Here is a 12451-nt window from a genome sequence, read left to right on the forward strand (position 1 = left end):
AACTCATAATCTGATGAGAATTCAAACCCTGATTCTTTTCATTTTGTTTGAACTGAGATATCACTGCCCACGAAATAAAAATGAAATAAAAATGAAATCAGTTAAAAACAATGGAACCTTTTGATTTCCATTATATTCTATCTTCTTCTGTTAAAAGGATGCAAAGTAAATAGAGCCGAAATGAATGATGCACTAAGTAGCTAGACAATAAACATAGAAGCCCTATTCACCAAAAATACAATTATTTTCACTCAAAAACAATTGGAAATTTTTCCATGGAGATAATCAATTGAGAAATAAAGTTAATATCATTTGTGCTTGAAATTAAGTAAATCATCGTATTGATTTAATGAAATTATCCGTTGGGAACATAAATGATGATTATTTATAATTGTCAGATGATAACGAAAGAATGCAAATGTCAGTAACTACAGATGATAACAAAAGAATGCAAATGTTAGTAAGTACAATCGTCCAATGATAATTGTCTATATCAACCATATATTTTATCGGAGCTGCTATTCCACACACTTATTGCAGCACTACTTAGCACTCAATCACATTCAGACCCTAGATTTAGGGATTTTGGTAAAAAGGTGGGTCACAGCTTAACAATCTTGACCAATAATACTGGGACACATGGATTTGAGCTGTAAGTAATGCTGTGATTAGAGCACTGAATAGCATTTCCCATATTTTATTGGTGTTGCTTTTTTTGCTTCAGCTAGAACATAGAAAATTCATTACTGGATTCATATTGATTTCTATTAATTTTATAGCTTTTGCATTTTATCGTTTGTTACATAAATTCTACTAATTTTTTAGCTTTTGCATCTTTCTTGTTTGTTGCGCTGAAAAATCTATCATTGAGAGCGAGAGAAATATTGATAGATGCAATGGCCAATGAGTATCACTTCCTAAAACCCACTTATATATAATATCAATATACACCATCAGAATCAGTATTACAACCTAGAATATAGATGTACAAATACATATGCATATACAATAGTTCATATATGTTAAGGTCTCGGGGTTAGGATATAAAAAGCTTAATATCCATCTTAGTCTTTTCAGTATTAATGCAAATTGTCTCACAATAGTAATAAGGTAATTTTTCTCTAATAAATGATTATAATAACATATCTATGTCTTAAAATAAAAAGAACCAACAATCAAACTCAAAATAGAACAAATGAACAATTTACTATACATATCTACATTGACACACACACAAATAATTTCCGCTCCTCTGTCTAATTTAGTAACTTCTACTATGTGTATAGCCACAACTTCCCTGATTCCATACCTGTCAGTATTTATGCTTTAATTCATACGTAGTGAATGCTTGATCCAAAAAAAAAAAAAATACACAACAAATCCATAGTTAGACTCAAGTAGTAATTCACATATGAAAATAGTAACTGACATACAAAGAAGGGAAAAGGAATGTTCATGAGGTTGTCAGGATGCTTGAATATGATAAAAAGATTAAATACTCGAATATGCAGAGACAAAATATTGACAACTGCTAGGAAGGCCCCCAAGATACATAAGGAAAAATAGTTTAGCAAAAGTGATTATGTGTAAGCTAGGTAGGAGATGTATTAGCGTTTCTTAGAAAAAGGCATATGTATTAGCATTTCTTGAAAAAAAAAAAAAAAAAACATTTCTTTGTTTTCCTCTTGCGTACTTACTTCCAGAGCCGGTATATGAAGAAAGGGGCGGGTACCAAGTCATTCCAAAGTTGAGCTTACAAGATCATGTTAAGGAGGCTGCTGTTGAGAGTGGTTGGAAAGAGGTACGTCATAAAAAACATGGTGGGAGTGGTAGTGTGGTTATCCCAGTTGTTGTTGCAACAGTTGATAACAATGATTCACTTACACCACTTGTGGATGCTCTTTTGCAATCTGAGATGGTTGTGCACCAAAATAAATTTGATGTGCTTCATAGGGAATTAGGTCTTGATAATGATGCAAGTGGTGTACTGCTAGAAACTGAAGAGGAAAAAGAGTTAGATGATGATGGTAAGGATGTTGATGCTGATATTTTAGATAGATGGGAAGCCAGAAGAGCGGCAAGAAAGCCTGACGATATCGTTTTACAGCGGAAAGAGCAACTTGGTTTCAACTGACAATAAAGAGACTGAGGATGAGTTAGTTGAGGTAAATGATGAGGAGCGTACTGCTTTGGAGCTAGCAAAAAAATGGAAGAGGATTTGGCAAATTTGCAGAGGGCGCGTGAAGACTTGGAGAGAGTTAGGGCAGCGTATATGGCTTTCTCTCCAAATTCTTTAGAAGACATGGAAAGCACAATCCAAAACATGGATTATGTTCGTGAAAGGGAGTTTCAAAATTACACGGACTCTGAAGTTTGCTCGGACTCAAACTTGGGCTTGCAAGAGAAAATTGCAAATATGGTTAGGGAAGCTCAGCCCAAGGTGAGTGCTAATCTTTCTACTCAGTTAAAAAAAAGAACATGAGATTTTGTGTACAATTACAAAATTTGATACTCAACAAAAGTATTTGAAGGATTTATCTTTTTGAAAGGAGTATGTCAAGGAAACACAAGATCAATCAAAAAGAATGAAGACTCCAAACAAAAAAACTAAAGGAGGTGGAAACACTTAATCTCATTTAATAGGCTTCACTTTTGTATATGGTTAGGCTCATTTTCATGTAACATTTTAAGTGTTGAATGATGATTTGAGCAAGTGCTGCCAACTTTTTGAAAGTAAACCACGGAGTATGTATGAGTACTAATGGAAGTAAAGTAGTAAACCATGGAATGAGATCAGTAAAACATAACATATCAGTGATATAATCAATAAAGAAACAAAGAATGAGATCGAGGAAAAGAAACATAAATAGTGGGCTTGGCTTTTACTTTTTTTTTTTTTTTTGATGCAAAGAAAATTTTTGATTAATCTGGAGAAACTCCCAAGTCTAACAATAACTGACGCTCAATGACTCTAGGTGGTTGATCAAACCAGGTTTGAGTTGCACCATTTTTCCTGCTATATTTGGCTAACTTATCAACAGATTTATTAGACAATCTAGGAATGAAATTACACTCCTACTGAGGGATATTATTTAACTTATCAATGCATCCAACAAGATGTTTTCATTCTCCCAAGTAATCCCTGAAGATGATTTTTTGATATAGCTCTCTATGTTTTTGAGATCAGTTTCAAAAACAACGTGCGTATTCTCTAAAGCATTACTCCAGCTAACTGCGTCAGTAAAAGCAAGACATTCTGCGCTCTCTGAATCTCTCACTCCTGCATAGCATTTTGATTTTCCTCCACACCATTTTCCTGTAGAATCACGAAGGATAAGAGCAATTCCAGTTAGTCCTGTATTATTATCAAATGAGGCATCACAATTAATAGTAGCAAATGGACTGATTTATGGTTTCCAAACAGGTGTGATATTAGTGGCTTGGGACATGCTATTATGGTTCACTATATGCATGTTATTGAGGTTATCAATGTAACTGGCAAACCTTAGCGCTCTCTTAGTAGTGACAATGGGATCTGCCTTCTTATTCTGGAAATTTAATTCACATCTCTCGTTCCAGATAGTCCAGGCGACTATCATAACTTGATTCAAATTGAAACCATGAGAAGAGGGCTGAGAAGCTTGTCTCATCCAATTTTCGAAAGCCATTGTAACATCAGTCTGGATTGTTGGTAAAACTGTTGCACCTCCAGATATTTGCATCCAGACAGCTCTTGAGAAAGGGCGGAAGAACAAGATGTGCAAAATAGTTTCATCAAATTGCTTGCAGAGTAGGGATAAACAATTTATGTAGCTCCAGTTTCTTGAGAGTCGCACTTTCGTAGGCAAAATGTCAGAGAGAACTTTCCACCAAAAATATTTGAATCTAGGCCAAGTCTCTATTCTCCAGAACTGCTTCCATCAAATGTTTGAGATACCAATTTTCTGAGAGATCTGTAGATTACCCAGACTGAATTCATGAAGTTTATTGTAAGCAGACTTTAGTGTAAAGATCTCATTTCTTGTAAGTGGCCAGATGAGTTTATCTTCCACAACATTAGGGATTCTCATGTTGATTATTAAATTAGTTGTATCTGGATCAAACAAATGATATAGTAAAGACACGTTCCATTGTCTGCTTCCTTGAGTGAATAATTCCTTGACCCAAATATATTGCTCACTATCTGTAATACCCTGTCTTGGCATCGGAGGAAAATCTAAACCAGTGATCCACACATCAATCCAGATCTTTATTTTATTTATGTTTCCTAATCTCCACCTGCTATGAAGCTTTATGAACGAAATTTGCTTCTGAAGACCTCTTCATGCCCAAGAACAGTTTGTCTTGAAATTTGCATGGAGTATATGAGTGCCAGGGAAGTATTTGGATTGCATAGATTTAACCCATTGCTCCTCTGAGTTAAATGCACATTCTCCAAACGACCCTTACAAGAAGTGCTTGATTTAATATTTTCAAATTCCTGAAACCTTGACCTCCAAAATTTTTATGTAATCCAAGTTTCTTCCATGAAGTAATGCAAATTCCCTTATGTTCTTGAAAACCCCACCAAAATTTACGCTGCAGAGTATCGATTTGTTTAACAATTTCTGTTGGTATTTGTAAGTAACCCATAGAATAAGCTGGGATAGTATTAGTGACAGTCTTTATCATGAGTGATTTGTTGCACTGTGACATAGACTCACTGTTCCAGTTGGAAAGTCGGTTTTTAACTCTCTCCACCAATCCGGTGAAGCGTCTAATCTTGTTCTTTCCAATGACAAGAGGAACTCCTAGGTATATTTTATTAGAATTCATCCTAGGTACCTTTAATCTTCGAGTAAGTAATCTACAAAACCTTTGTGGAAAATTAGCATTGTAGTACGCACTTGACTTACTAAAGTTCACCATATGGCTAGAGGCAGCTCCAAAATCATCAATGACTTTAAGAAGATTATTCACATTATAAAGATCAGCATTAATGAACAACAGGCAATCGTCAGCGAAGAATAAATGAGATATTGAAGGAGCACTTGGAGCAATTTTTATACCTTCTATTTGTTTGGTTTGTTCAGCCTTGAGAAGTTTTCCAGAAAAAGCTTCCATTACAATTGTAAATAGGTAGGGTGACAGAGGGTCACCTTGCCTTACACCTCTTGATGGGAAGTAGGATTTGCATGGAGCACCATTTAGAAGTATAGAGATTTGAGTAGTACTTACACATTGCATAATGAGATTGCACCAATCTGAGCAGAACCCCATTTCCAGCATAACATCTTTTAGAAATGACCATTCAAGCCTATCAAAGGCTTTTGACATATCAAGTTTCAATGCTAAGTACTTATTCACTTCCTTCTTATTCTTCATGGTGTGAACAATTTCCCGAGCAAGATGAATATTATTTGTTATTTGTCTCCCTTGAACATATGCAGCTTGAACTGGAGATATCGCTTTCCCCATTATCTTTCTTAACCTCATTGACAGTATCTTTGAGATAATTTTATAAGAAGAATTACAAAGAGCAATAGGCCTCAAATCAGAAGGGAACCGTTTGTTTTTTGTTTTAGGAATAAGTGAAATATTTGAAGCATTCAGGCTTTTAAGAAGATATCTTGTATGAAAAAATTGTTTCACCATTTATATAACATCATTACCTACAATATCCCAATGATGTTGAAAAAAACCAAGTGGAAATCCATCAGGTCCAGGGGCTTTCCAAGGCTTCATGTCTTTCAAAGCTTTAAATATCTCAACATCCTCAGGAATACTCAACTCCAAATTTTTGGCCCCAAAATTCATGTTGAATTTGATGCCAATGCTCTATTTGGTTTTCTACATGTAATACTTCATTATTAGTGCTTTAATGATGATCTTCTAGCTGTTGATGAAGTAAATAAATATTACTTTGAATATTCCCATATTTTTCCATGTTCCATTTTGAGATATATTTCCTTGTTATAATGAGCCTTCTTGATAGTCTGAATCCATGTGAGCCATTTACCTGTTGTTCCCAAGCATTAACTATCTCATTTTTCAAAGTTTCATCTTTCTCATAGCATTGGAAGTATTTCCAATTCTTTTTCCTATCACCATGTAAAGAAGAAGTATCCAGCATTATTGGGCAATGATCTGAGCCCAATTGTGGAAGATGCAAGAGTTTTGAGTCTGGGAATTGAATGAACCAATCACTATTGACAATAGCTCTATCAAGTATTGATCTTAGAATACCAGTGCCATGAACATTACTTGACCAAGTGAAAGATCTTCTAGTATAACCCAAATCTTCCAAACCAACTTCATAAATAAGGTTGATGTAAGAAGAATCCCTTGAAGAAGAAACCACATTATGTGAAGAAACAGAAGAATTAGAAGCAGTAGATAGATTTCCATTCACATGTATCCTTCCTTCATTATTGAAAACCAGATTTAATCACCTAAAACTACCCATGGTTGTGTGATACTTTGACTTAAATTTTTAATATAAGTCCATTGTTTTTCCTTATGATGAGGATAAGAAGACCCATACATACAAGTAAGCAGCCATTCTGTCTTTGAGGGATCATCCTGCAGTAGACAATTAATAGTCCAAGAATCTGCATTCACAATATTAAATGGAAACCATCTTTCCGTAGATGAATTAGACCACCTGCTAACCCTCTTGAAGATATAAGCTTATGGTTGGTAAATTTATATTGTTTAATAAATTTTCTCATTTTATCCTCACCTATCTTAGCCTCAGAGATGAAAATAACATCAGGGTCATATCTATAAAGAAGATCTTTGAGATGATCTCTAGTAGTTTTATTGGCAAAGCCTTGACAGTGCTAAGACTCTCATGATTCTAGCAGGCAATCTATCACTAGACAAGAATGATAAGTTGTGCTGATGCAGGAAGATAAAATTGTTATTGAAAGACAAAAAATTAGAGACTATATTAAAACAATAATATTAAGAGTAAAAAATTACCTCAGTTGCATGGTCCTCCGGATGATGCATATGATTCTTCTTTGTGCTATTACAATGCTGATCATTTTCTCCAGTTTCCACCCCATTCATATTTTCATCATTAGAGTTTGTTGGCAAATCATTAGTAGCCCCACCATGACCAGCTAAAATAGGTCCTTGGATAAATGGGTTCGAACCATTATTATGAATTGCTTGGTTTCTTGCTCTTTTAGCGATTATTTCTTCTTCTGCATCAGGCATTGTCTCCTCCTCATGCACAACACCATTAGTATCATTTCTTGGGTTCACATCAACACTACCAGAGTCCTTTTTAGCTTTGTGTTCTTCATACTCTTCAACAGTCATAGCTTTTTCCCGTAGTAATTCAACAACTTCTTCACAGATGTTATCATCATGATCAAACATTGATCACACAGACTATGAGGTTGTTTTAACTAGTGATACCTAATCAAAACAAGGTTCTCCATGATTCGAGTTCCACTATTCACCTTTTTTAATGGTTCTGAGAGGCATATTTCAATACGAGCGGTAATCATACTACTTGAACGTGGCCTGCAATTTTTTGGCTCTGTGGATATCTTCTTACCCAAGTATTCAATAGCTTCGTTAATTATTGCTTCATGATGATGTTCTAGCAGTAAACCTTTGAACTGTACACTCCAAGCTTGTTTTCTGAACACGTAATCTGTGTACGCTACCGCCGATTAATATTCTTACAAAGCAAGCAAGCATTTTTGGACATTCCATGGTGATTTTTTAATAACATCATTCATATCCTTTAGGGAGTCAAGCTTAAACACGAACAAATACTTTCCCACAATCTTTGTTTCTCGCTTCTTGTAGTTTTTCCAAAGAATATTCAGCTCATCTTTTATATCGGAAACTTCAATTTCATCATCCATAGTGATTAGTTTTCCGATCAAACTATTAGACCAAGCAGTTGCAGCATCATTAATATTTGTCGCAGAACCTATAACACATCTTTTGCCTCTGATGGAAGTGTTTTTCATCTTGTCAGTGATGGTATGAACACATCTATTATCGGCAGTGTTGTTGTCGGTAGGCTCCATTGAATCTCTGAGAGCTTCTCTACTAGGGTTTGGTATTTTGGCTGTGATAATTCGTCTACAAACTTCCTCTTTATTTGTAGTTAGGGTTGTTGCTAAAAAAGGGTATATCAAATATTTTGTTTCCTAAAGAAGAGGAAAGTATATTTTTTTTTGAATAAATGATTGGATAAAACCTGTTGGCAGTCAACTGCATGAGATCCGAAGAAAATTTATGATTCCTTAAATCATGGGAAAAATTAGGGGTAAGTTTTATTTTTTGAAATTTTTGGATTTGGACCGGTTGGTGAGTCAGGAAGGTATGCTGGTTTTTCATGGTTTCAAAAAATTGATTTGGGGGATAATGATGTTTCTCATAATGAGAAAAACTCAAAGGAGAAATATTGTAGTTTTGCAATATAGCAGTACGGGGTAGAACTGTGGTAGGCAATATAGCCTTTGTCGACAATACTGTCTTGAGAATCAAGCAAATGTTGAGAACAAAGATCCAATGTAGGAAGGAATTCATAGCAAACCCAGAGGAACCTGCAAAAAATCAGAAACCCATATCAGGATAATCAGATAAATAGAAATGAATCAACAATAAATAGAAAATCAAAGAACTAATGGTACGGCTAAAAGTTAATGAAACTATCATAGAAAAAGAAAAACGAAACTCTACAATGAAAAGAATTCAAGATGATAAGAATCATTTGGAATTGAAAGAGTAAAAATTAGAGAATAAAGAGAGGTAGCGGGGATTAAAGAAAAAGAACTCAGGTTAAGCATGGAGAAATCACGATGATAGTGTTCATTTTTAAAAAAAAAATTGAAACATGGATTGACTCGGCGTCGCCCGATTCGCAGAGCTCTTTAGTCTGACCTAACATGGCTTAGATTTTACTTGAATGCTATAAATAGAGAAATTTATACCTTCACAGATCATCAAAAGATTTTCTACAACAAATATTTTTGGCCATCCTTATTTACTTCCTTCTTTTTGGTAAAATATTTTTCTCTTTAAGAATATATGAAAATATAAATATAACATCAGATAAATAGTATTTCTTTAAGATTTCAATGCTTCAGAAAAAAAATATACTAGTATTTTTTAGATTTTTTTACCCCATATTCTAAGAGTCTTATTTTCTAAAACAATCCTTAGTTACTTTCTTTTTTGGCGAGCGCTTATTTTCTTCTCTAAAAAAAATATATATAAAATATAAATATATATATAACATTGGATAAATATCGTATTTTGAAGATTTTTTACCCCATATTCTAAGAACCGTACTTTCTAAACAATTTTTAAAAATTTCTTAACCTATATTAATTTACCCCATATTCTAAAAACCGTATTTTCTAAACAATTTTAAAAAATTTCTTATCCTATGTTAATTTAAAAATTTACCCTAATTTAGCCTTACCAATTTTTCTAGATTTTTAGGATAATATTAATAGTAATCCGTAGATTTTTTTTACCCTATAACAATTGAAAAATATAACGATATTAATATATTTTGGATTTTTTACCTTATAATTATAGCACTTTTTGCTTTTTTTTGGAAAAAAATAAGATCAACGCTCGAGTATATCTTTTTTACCTTATAAAAGATTCGAAAAATATGTTGAATCGATTTTTTTAGATTTTAGTCATAAATGTCCGAAATTAATATAGTAGTTTTCTTTATTTTCTGGATTATTATAATAAATACATGAAATTAATATAATAATTTTAAAAAAATTAAATTCGACGGTCGTGATTTTAAAAACATCATGTAAATTCGGTGTAATTATACGTAATAATCTTAGGACGTCCAATCAAAGATCTTTGCCATCTAACCGTTAGACATATCAAATAATGAGGACCGTCTGTCGGATGTGTACCAACCACCAACCCAATCTACACCACACATTGTCAAATCAACGCTCCATATCTTACGAAATTCCATCCAAAGAATACGAATGGCTTTTCTCTGAGCCAATGAGAGCGTGCAGTTACGCTCACCAACCAATGAAAGAGAGGGTAATCTCCACCAGTGCTACTTTTATTCTGGAGGGACAGATGGGATTGAGTTTTTAGGTTGTTGATAGATATAAAGGCTCGCACAAAATTCGGAGGAATAAAATAAATCTTAGAATAGATTTTGGTTTAGAGATAAAAAAATAAAATAATAATATATGCATTATTATTTTATTATTTTATCCCTAACCGTAAATGAGATATTCAAATTAAGGGGAAAAAATAAGCTCACATGTCAAAATCTAATTGATAGAACACGAGGGTATATGAAGGGAGGGGATATGCGATCCATAGCCTATTTATTCATAAAAATATTTATGGACATCTACATCTTAGTTTTAATTTTAGTAATAATATATCATTTAATAGGGTCAGTTACTATATTCCTTACCCTCTGCTTAATATCTTGGATTTGTCAATTTTGACAGTTAATAAAAGACGGAGGGAGTACCAAATAGGGTAAAAAAAAAAATACCGTTTAGGCATTTTTTTTGTTAGAAAAAATAATATATTAAATTAAAAGGAATACAAAGTTTATAGGATGAAATGGGGAGGAATATTTCCCCATTCACATGTTACATCATTCCTTCTACAGAATTTAGTAGCTTTGTCAGTCAATCCATTTAGAGCACGACTAATGTGATTGAATTTCACAGAAGAAAAAGAGTTTAAATAAGAAAGACAATCATCTAAAATAGTATCACTAGACCAGCTAACCTGGTTAGTACTTTTATTTAAGTAGGAGATGACATTTTTAGCATCTCCTATAATAGCTATTTTGGTGAAGTTCTGAAACCAGAGCCATCTGACAGCTTCCAATGTTGCCAAGCTTTCTGCCTCCTCTGCATCTCTTGCTAGCCCTGTAATTGTTCTGCAACCCTGGTAGCTTCCTGTTGATTCTGTTAAGATTAAACCAATTCCATACTTATGAGTGTCTGTATCAAAAGAAGCATTGAAATACATTACATAACAGTCGTGAGTTATGTTTCCTGAAATTTCAGACCCCATTACAGTATTTCCAGTGTGTTGTTGGTGTAGAGCATTGTTATTACTATTAGCTATAGTATTTAAGGTTTCCATTGATGTTCTATATGCCGTCCTTGACACTACAAAATGATTAACCTGTTTCTCTTGAAATACATTGCAGCATCTCTCTTTCCATATACACCAAGTAGTCGTAAAAACATAATAAATCCGTTCTTGAGAGAAGTTAGCAGTTAACCATTTCTTATCCAGTCAGAAATTGAAATATTGGAACCAGAGTCTGAGAGGACCAAATTACCACATGGAACCAATGACCAGACAGATCTAGAAAATGTACAATTAAGAATAATATGCTCAACTGTTTCATCATGGTTGCTGTCACACATACTACAAAGAATGTGCTGGTTAGTTGAATAGTTGACTAACCTACATTTTGATGGAAAAATGTGTTAAATGCATTTCATATAAAGATCTGAACTTTAGGCATCACAGTGGCGCTCCATATCTTTTTATAGATAGAAGTCATAGTGTTTATCTGAGTGTTACTGTTGGGGTTGTTAGTAATGACCCTGTAAACTGATTTCACAGTGAGAGAACCATTCTTAGTGAAATTCCATATGACTCTATCCTGGCCTGATATAGGAATTCTAGTTCTTAAAGTATTTTGACTATTATCATGAGTGAAAAAAGACTCAACTAAGTTGGCATTCTAAGAGTGAGTTGTTTGATCTATAAACCTGGCCACAGAGTAATTAGGATTAGGATAAGAGACACAAAAAGATGTAGAAGCATTCCAGTTCTAACTTGCCAAATAGAGTGTTTCTTGATTACATCAAGGCCAGTACAAATACTAGTCCAAACCTAAGAGGGATTACTAGTTTTTTTTTATAGCGGAGAGGGTAGCAGTTGCTAAAGTACTTACACTTTAGGATTATAACCCATAGTTCATTAGAGGAATGCATAAGATTCCAAGTTGTTTTCGTAAGAAGAGCAATGTTCATTTTCTTTAATTTACAGAAATCTAAACCACCTTGAGACTGTCGGAGAAAATGAGTTTTATTGTTCCGGTTTTGTAGTCTTGGTGGTAATGGAACTTAGGACCTTTGAATCTCTAAGGGCACTTGCTCATTTTCCTATGAGTGAATGAAATATGACCTTTAGTTCTACATAGGGTATAACTAAAGAGGATCTCCACTATTAACTATTACATTATGGATAGTTAGACAAACAATGTGGGTGGAACGGGTGGGACAAACAATATTTGTTTCCGCTAAGGCTTGAGTTTTGGACTCGGGCTCATTCTTGCGCCGTTGACATAGGTTAACCAAGACTTACCTTTTTGGACAAAATTCTTTTGAAATATTTCTTTAAATATTTTAAATATCAAATTAAATTTTGTCTTGAATGTGTGTGTGTGGGGGGGGGGGGGGGGGGG

Source organism: Papaver somniferum, chromosome 5 (genome assembly GCF_003573695.1).
Source record: "Papaver somniferum cultivar HN1 chromosome 5, ASM357369v1, whole genome shotgun sequence".
NCBI classification, from domain to species: Eukaryota; Viridiplantae; Streptophyta; class Magnoliopsida; order Ranunculales; family Papaveraceae; genus Papaver; species Papaver somniferum.